Raw genomic sequence first — 8,405 nt, 5'->3', positions numbered from 1 at the left:
AGCTCCCGCTCTTGAAGATCATATCTTAGAGCTCGGGTGGTCAGCTCCAACTTTCTTTTCACCTTTTCCACTGGATCATCGCCCTCAGCTTGTGTGCATGGTAGCTTCAACCCTGGCTTCTGCAAGCACCCTTTCGCATTCTGCCACTGCCAAGCGTTCAGTCAAGTCTCTCACCCTGTCAAAATTATTCCTTTCCCAATCCATAGCTCTTTCTTCCATCCTTTTTCTCTCTTCCTCTAGTTGGTTTGCCATGGTGGTCACTTCCTGTTGCTGCTCATTTGTTAAAAACCACAACTGGTTCCTTTCTCTTGACTTCTGAGCCAGCTGCTCTTCAGCAACCCCTTTGGCTTGATCTACAATGCTGAGCCTTTGGTGCACCTTGGCCAGTACTTTTGATTTTTCCTGCACCAGCTGCTCTTGCCTTTGGATCTCAGCAAGGAATAGCCCTTTTTGATTGAAAGTCATGGCCATGAGGGCCTCTACATCTTCCCGGGAGGTCTCCAACGCATCTTGTAATCTTTGCACTTCATTTTATAGCCGTTTTGCTTCTGCTGCTGAGACTCCTAGCCCTTCACTCTTCAGAAACTTGATTTCACTTATTAATCTGTTTTGTTCTTCTAGCTCCTGCCACAAACAGAGCTCCATGGTATGTTCTTGTGGTGTACTGGCTTCACCTTCCTGAACCTCCTGTCTTAGAGTTTCCACTTGAGCGACCTTTTGCTGTAGATCATTGTATTGCTACACTAGTAGCTTTAGACTCCTTTGCTCTGCCACCAGGTTCTACTCTTCATCTTCTAGCCTTTGTCTAAGGTGGCTTTCGTTGTCCTGGGCTTCCTTTGCTTTTGCTACTAGCTGGTTCTGTAGGGCCTTCATTTCTCTTTGTCGGTCGGCTCCCTGCCTTGAGACTTCTAGCCTAAGAGCAGCTGACATTTCTTTTTCTTTTTCTAGCTCCATCAAGGCCACTTTCTTTTCTTCCTTCGCCTTGTCTAGTTGTGCCAGTAGCTCAGCCACATATGCATCATAGTCAGTGTCGGCAGGCATGGGAGTATGGGGTGTGGTGGTTGATGCCTCTAGCCTTTGTCTTTTAGGGTCTTGCCGTGACTCTGCATCTGCAGCAGTGGGCCTTTTCAATTTGGTTTCTGGCACGATCTAGGCCACCTTTCTCACTAGCATTTGCATCATGTTCATTAGATGTTCCGTGTCGAGGGGAGGTGTGGGTTGTGTGGTGGTTGTAGTCGTGGTTTCAGTCGTTGCAGGCACAAAAGAGGAAGTGGATGTAGTAGGGACTTGCCCTTGCCTACAGCCCCACTGGAGCTGCTTCCACACTTGAACTAGCTTCGGCTTTATGACGGGGGCTCACAGGTTTGAGCTCTCCACCTCTGTGGGTCTCTTCCATAGATCTTCGTGTAGCCTCTGTCAACTCGGCCAACTCCTTCAGTCTCTGCTCTTCAGCTTCTTCTTCCGCCCTTCTTTTCTGCCCTCTTCTGCCTTCTGATTCTTCTCTTATCTTTGCAAGCTCTTCCTCCTCTTTCCTCCTTCTTTCTTCCTCAGCCCTCCTAGACTCTCTTTGAGCCCTCTTGATTTCAGCTCGTTCTTCTTTGCTTAATTCCTCTTTCCTTTCCTTCTGTCTCCTGCCCCCTTTCTTTTGTCCTTCTGATTTGCTTACTTGTGTAGGCGACACTTCTTGTTCTCCCTTGTCACTTATCGTTCTTTCACTTGATTCTTCTCCTTCGTGGTGAGGTGGGCTTTGATGCGGTGGGCTTTGATGTGCAGCTTGCTCTTCCATGACTCCAACATCCTTCATTGCTTCATTTATGATGGCTGTCAAAACACCACCATATCTAATTGTGGCCACCTTTGAGGCAGGTTTCTTCCTTGTGGAGCGTGCTGTTGAGGCACGGGATTCTCCTCCTGCTGGTGCTTCCGTTGGAGTGAGAAGGATAGCTGAGCTTTGAATGGTTTTCTGCACGAATCCATTCCAGTCTACCTCCTCAGGGACTCCTACTGCGATGCTTTCTAACAATGGGACCTAGTACCTTTGGCCCGAGAAGAGTGTGTGGATCATCTTTGCTTGCACCTTCACTGCTGGATCCGGGATGTCAGCCAAGCTGATTCTATCCACTGTGTGCACCTCTTCTTTCTTTACCCCCAGCATGGCATGAACATCCCTTCTCGGCCGCCTCTCTTTCTTGGGCACGAGCCCCAAGGCCTTCTCTATGATTGCCGCATTGAGGGGCACTTCAACTCTTCTTTCCTGCTCCCCTATCCTCACTATGATAGTGCCACAGTTCCTGCCCTTGTCAAAGTTCCTCAGAAATTTTGCACACATGCCGTAATCCATGGCCTGCCCCACCTTTTCCACATACTTGTGGAGGTGGCATCTGTCCACCAATTCTTTGACTGCAGGTTCCTCCAAGATGGCCTCATCCAGGTTCAGCATGTGCTTGAAGGTGAATTGACTGAATCGTCGTGTCTCGACGCTGATGCCGAACTTCGTCATCTCTTCTTTAGAAAATGGAAATTTGCCCCCTTTGTCTTGTCCTGCCATGGTGGTTACCTGTCAACACACCATGCCGACATTAATGCTTAAAAATCGTCTTATTTCTAACAAAACTCAATTTTGAGAGAAAAATGTATGTGTCAAAAATTGGTATACTTGCTTAGAGGCTTGAATTTTAGAGACAGGCTCACAGCAGCAATTGCTATTGTTTTCCCTTTGCAGTATCTTCCATTGAAACTCAATTAATCATAACATTATGCTAGATAGCATGACTCTCATTTTGCTGACTCTCATTTTCCTCTGCTCTTGCTCACATTGCTCCCCCCCGTCTTGGATCTTTCAAGGAATCCTTCCTAGGATTAGCACAGGAAGTACAATGCAAATGCTATTTTTCGTGGATTGACTTACTTAGCCAATAACCAATCATAGAAGCTTGGATTGTATTCGAGTTGGGCATGACAATCAAGAGCAGATGGTTGGATGGAGACTTGGGAGATGTAGGTCAAGACATCGTGAAAGAGATCTCCAGTATTAAGGCGGCTTGCAACATGTAATTCCTCTTCCGTAAGGAATTGGTCAATGTAAGGGTGAGCAAGCACATGGTCGTCTAAATGCTGGTTGCGGGTGATGGCCAAAACCCTAAACGAGATAGGTGCCACATAAGTAGGGTCATATTCGATGGTTTTAACTGCCCTGCGTTGCTCAGCATTGGTCATTATCTGGCAACCTTTTTTCTCCCATTGGATTCTCAGAGGAAACCACTGCTGCAAGAACGTGGAAGGCGAGCTTGCCATCTGCGTGAGCTCTTGCAACTCGTACTCAGGAACAGAACGAGGAGGCTTACGATATGAAGTGATTAGTCTTCTGAGGGCAGCTTGCTCCTTTGAGATTTCATCGTTTGCTATCATTTCAACAGCAATTTTGGGGAATTTAGTGGTCATAAGTTCGTATTCTTCCCAAGTGCATGGTAATGCACGAACATTCGAAGCAAGTGTTTTGTCAAGAAGACCTAGGTCTAGCCTCTCATAACTTCTAGCAAATGTAGTGAAAGTTTTGTCCAACATCTTGATGCAGGTTACTAAGTCATCCCCAAAAGTCGCGGCGAGGTCTTTAGCCAAGGAAAGGAAAGGTCGTACCACATAGGAAGGTTTAAAACCTGCTGGGGGGAATGGTGCAAATGGACTGGATAGTGGTGACTCCATCATTGGTGTCACAGGTGTGGCTTTGCACTCCGAAGCACTTTGAGGTGTTGTAGGAAGCTTTGGGGGCATGGTAGTTGTGCTGGGTTCTGAGTGAACAGTCATGGGGGTATTTAAGTTCTCTGGATTAGGTAAGTCTAAGGCTTGTGGCATTTGCTTTGGTCGATAGATGAGCTGGGGCTTACTAGCCACAGCGGGCAATGGTTTGCTGACTATGCCCTGGGCACCATGTGTGCAAGCCTCCCTCACTAGGGTGAGATTGCTTGTAGATGAGCTCTTAGACTTGCCATTTTTAGGCACCCAAATCCAGGGGTTGCCCTCGTAGTATCCTTGTGCTCGCAAGAGATCTTTGGGAATCCATCGCGGCGTGGTTGTGTGTCTACATCGATAGCGTCTAGAATGTCTCTTAGGCCATGATGGCTGATTATTTTGGCGTTTAGAATCACGTTTGGGTGGTCTACCCAGATGTGGTCTTTGCCGTTTTGGCACCCATATAAGCTTGGACTCCTTGGCCTTGTGAGCACTCTTGGTGGGTTTGGGCCTAGGGTCGAGAGCCTGGCATGAGGCCTTAGTTTTCTTCTGTTTAGACTTGGGCTGAAGCGTGGTCGTAGGGGTTTCTACCGGTGGCTTCGTAATGGTGGAGGAGTCAGGATAGCTCTTGCTGAAAGTCATCACTATACGCACATTGCCTATAGCAAGATGAATGCGGTTTAGGTTGTAATCCACATTACAGTTCGTTTGCTTCTTGAAAGTACGACCTAATAGTGACATATTACCGGCTCCTTTAGTGTCAGGCAACACATGGAAGAAAGCTGGTAAACTTTCAGACTCGATAGAAACGACTACCTTGCACTTCCCTAGGAGTGAATAAGCATTATCCCCAAACAGGGTGAGTTTGGCATTAGTGGGCTGTAATTTCAGTTGACCAATGCGTGCCCAATGGTCATGCGTCAAGATGTTGTAGTCGGCACCTTCATCAATCAAGGCATCGAAAGAATACATCGCTCCTGCTGTGACTGTGATTCGTAGATATGCCGGTGCCACTGCTTCTTCATCCTGATCTGTAAGGTCGGTTATAGTAGCCATGCAGACGTTCATTGGGGGTTCTAGCATGGGTGGCTCATGTAATGGATGGGAAGGAGGATAGTACTTCTTTATGCGGCTACCATTAAAAAAGCCTATTCCTTCGTCTTCAAGTGTCTCTAACTCAACATTTCCTGTTCTACCAATCATGTGTACTCTGAAAGGCCCTAGCCCCCGAAACTTCATCTTCTATTTATGTCCTTTTACAGAGTATAGCAGAACAAGGTCCCCTGTTCAAAGTCTCGCTGTTTGACATACTTGTCAAACCACATCTTTCATCGAGCCTTCTCACAAATCAGAGAGTGAGTGACGAGGAGTCGGGTCTCCGTTAGGTGCTCTAACTCCACTAAGCGATTGGTCCAAGCCTCTCTTCCCTCCCAACGCTCCTCGACTACTATCCTTAAGCTAGGGATGAAGAATTCTAAGGGTAAAATGGCTTCAGTTCCGTACGTCAGCCTAAAAGGCGTCTGTCCTACAGCCGTTTTATAAGCGGTGCGATAGGCCCACAAGGCCGCCATTAGCTTGTTGTCCCACTCGCTTCTTGAAGTAGACACTACCTTTGTAAGCACGTTGACCGACTCCCTTAAGTTCATCCAATGTCCAGGCAAATACGTCAATGTACTCTTGCAAGAGTGCAACAAGTTTGGTCTCCTCATCCTCCGTCAAATCATCTGCAATGAATACAGGTCTTGACTTTTCACCTTCCCTAGCCAAGTTAACTTCCTTGACTTTGGCGGGTCCCTCAATCGGTTCACTAGTTTGGCCTTGTCTTTTCGCACCTAGCAGAATCACCACTCTGTCACCCTTTTTAAATTTTGTAAACCGTTTGGGTAGATCCCGTGGTTTTTTTGCCTCTCTGCTTCTGAGTCCTTTGCTTGCTTACTGGCCTCCTCCTTTAGCCTCCTGCGCCTTAGGTGGACTGGCAAGTCTCCCTTGGTGCATTTGACTTTAGAAGGTTGTGGTATCTCGGGATCACTCTCAGTGCTAACTTCTGACTCTGAGTTAAACTCGCATCCCTCACTTGAGGAAGGTGTTTCCCCAGGGGGTCGTAGTTCAGTAGGTGCATCCGTCTTGAGCATTGGGATTACCCATGGTCGTGCCACTCCGGCTTGCTCGTAATCCACGGCTCCTATATGTTCTAGCCAGGATCTGTCACACTCCATTTGCATGACTCCTTTTTCGTTCTGACTGGTCCTTCCTCTCCTAGGCCTCGAGTCTGCCCTGATTTGTTCTATCGCTTTTCCTTCCATGTCGTACTCTATTGTATCTATCTATTCTTCACTCTCCCCTCCCGTAGAGTGACAGTCCTCATACTCCTCATCATCAGAGTCCTGTCCTTCTGACTACTCACCACTTACAACTGAATCTTGAGGGGCCACCCTCTTCAAGGTGTTAACTCCCTAACAAATTATGTTGTTTCTTAAGGAAATTGACATCAACGGCTATTTGTCTATATTGTTTGCTAATCATATCAATATAGTGCTTCATCATATCCTTAACTTTGCCAAGGACATTCAAGGCACCTGACTCATAGCCATGATCATCTACTTATCGTTTCATTGGCCTAACCGCTTGATTAGAGATTGATTGTTGATTCCCTCGAACAATGATAGGATTTATCATTGGGGTTCCAATAATCGGTGGAGCCATTTGACTAGTCATAGGCATGATCACACTAGGAGGAGCTAGCAACATGGGCATATTTGGAATTATTATTCCTCTCCCATTAGGAGGACTCATGGGCATCCCTTGACCTCCATTCCTTGGTGCTAAAGTGTTTCCAAACCCTAAACTCGGATTCCAATTTTTCCTAGAGGCATAAGCCTCTTGTAATCACAATTCTACCTCTTCTGCTTGTGTAATAGCCATATCAATGTTGACAAGAGCAACACTCCTCAACTACACTTGAATGTTAAAGTCTAGCCCATTCAAAAAATATTGCAACTAAGTAGCAATTGGAATAGAAATATAGGCTTGCAACTTACAAAATACCTCCTTCAGTTTCTTAGCATCACGAACATTCTCGTGAGGTTCTTGATGTGTAACATTAAGGATATGTAGCCAATACTGACCTCCCCTTTTAGGGGCGAAATCTCTTCAAAAGGCCACAAAGAATAAATCGATCGTAGTTATGGTTCCAGCCTCTAGGTAGGCTATGATACTGCACTACAGCTTGTCTTTTCAGAGTCATGTTGAAGAACATCATCAAGTGTCCCTCATCCTACATTTGACAATTAAACATTAACTTTTGGAATTCATTGATGTGAAGCTCCGCATCTTCCTTTGCTAGCCCATTAAAAATAGGTAGAGAAAACCCTAAGGGTGGCAAATCCGTTATCCCTTCTGCAAGAATTGCAATGGGTTATGCCACCATGGTAACGACTGGATTTGCTAAAGGGGACTGCTATCGTGAACCTTGCGTTTAGCTCAAATTGTAGTCCAATAGTTAAGCCCCACCCTCCTCAAAGCGAGTCCCTACACATAGATCGGTATAAAATACCTCGTAATCACAAACAAAAGGAGGCACCCCTCCGGCTAAATGCCATGGCCCTACTGTAGCTCTCCTACACCTCGGGGACTGGCCCCTCGATGCGTTGCTAACACATATAACACAGGCATCACAAACTCCACTCTTATTTAAAATGATGCTGGAGATAAGATATTTCCTCACTTAACAATTTTCCAAGGAACCCAAACGCCCTAAACGTACAGCTTAGGTATCTCACAACTCAATGTGGGTCATGTATATAAGAAACCAATTGCAATGCATCCAAGAGCTACCATGCAATATGCGTAGTGCAACTGTGAATGCCATAGTACTTAAACATTTTATGTTTTATAAATCAAGGTTGTGAAGTGCAACAAATATTTATTTTAATGATTTCAGCCTATATGTCATGCTTCATTGCTAAGGGTCAGAGCATCCTCGTGCTGCTTAACCCCCTTTTACTTAATTTTTTATAACCATCCTATATGGTATGCACAAACAAATAGATCATAATTTTCAATGTTAACAAGAACTACTCAGCATCAAAACCCCTTTTCCCCCCTACCGTTTAGGTTGTGCATTATTGATAGGTGTAAAGAGTGGTTTTTTATGTGTTTTTCTTGTAAAAAGCAATGAAAATGGACTTTGACATGAAGACAACTGAACTGAGGCTTATTTCTCATGCTACTCCATGACGTATACTCACGGACATAACACATATTTTTTCTTAATTTTCCAACACAAAAAACTAAAACTTTTCATTTTTATTCATTTATTTAGATAAAATTTTGATATTTTTTATTTATGGGTTGGACCTGATCACATTTATTGAACATTGATTTTATATTGATTTCTACTCTATATCAATCCCAAAATCACAACAAAACCCCAAAATTCATCATTTTCATGAAAACCACATAATTGTGGGATTTGCATATTTTGATGTAAATTATTAAATGACTAAATTTTTTGGTTTTCTTCAAGATTTCTGATAAATCTCAATATTTTCAATCAAAGGAATCCATTTGCAAATAATTTCATCAAACATCTTTCATAAAACGAATAAAGTGAGTGCTTACGCATAAAAACCCGGTTTTGGAGGCGCATAATTAATATTTGGGAGGCTACTTACGCT

Source organism: Lygodium microphyllum, chromosome 27 (genome assembly GCF_053477565.2).
Source record: "Lygodium microphyllum isolate KBCC chromosome 27, Lygodium_microphyllum_v1.1.10, whole genome shotgun sequence".
Taxonomy (NCBI): Eukaryota; Viridiplantae; Streptophyta; class Polypodiopsida; order Schizaeales; family Lygodiaceae; genus Lygodium; species Lygodium microphyllum.
Note: the sequence above shows the minus strand (reverse complement) of the source record.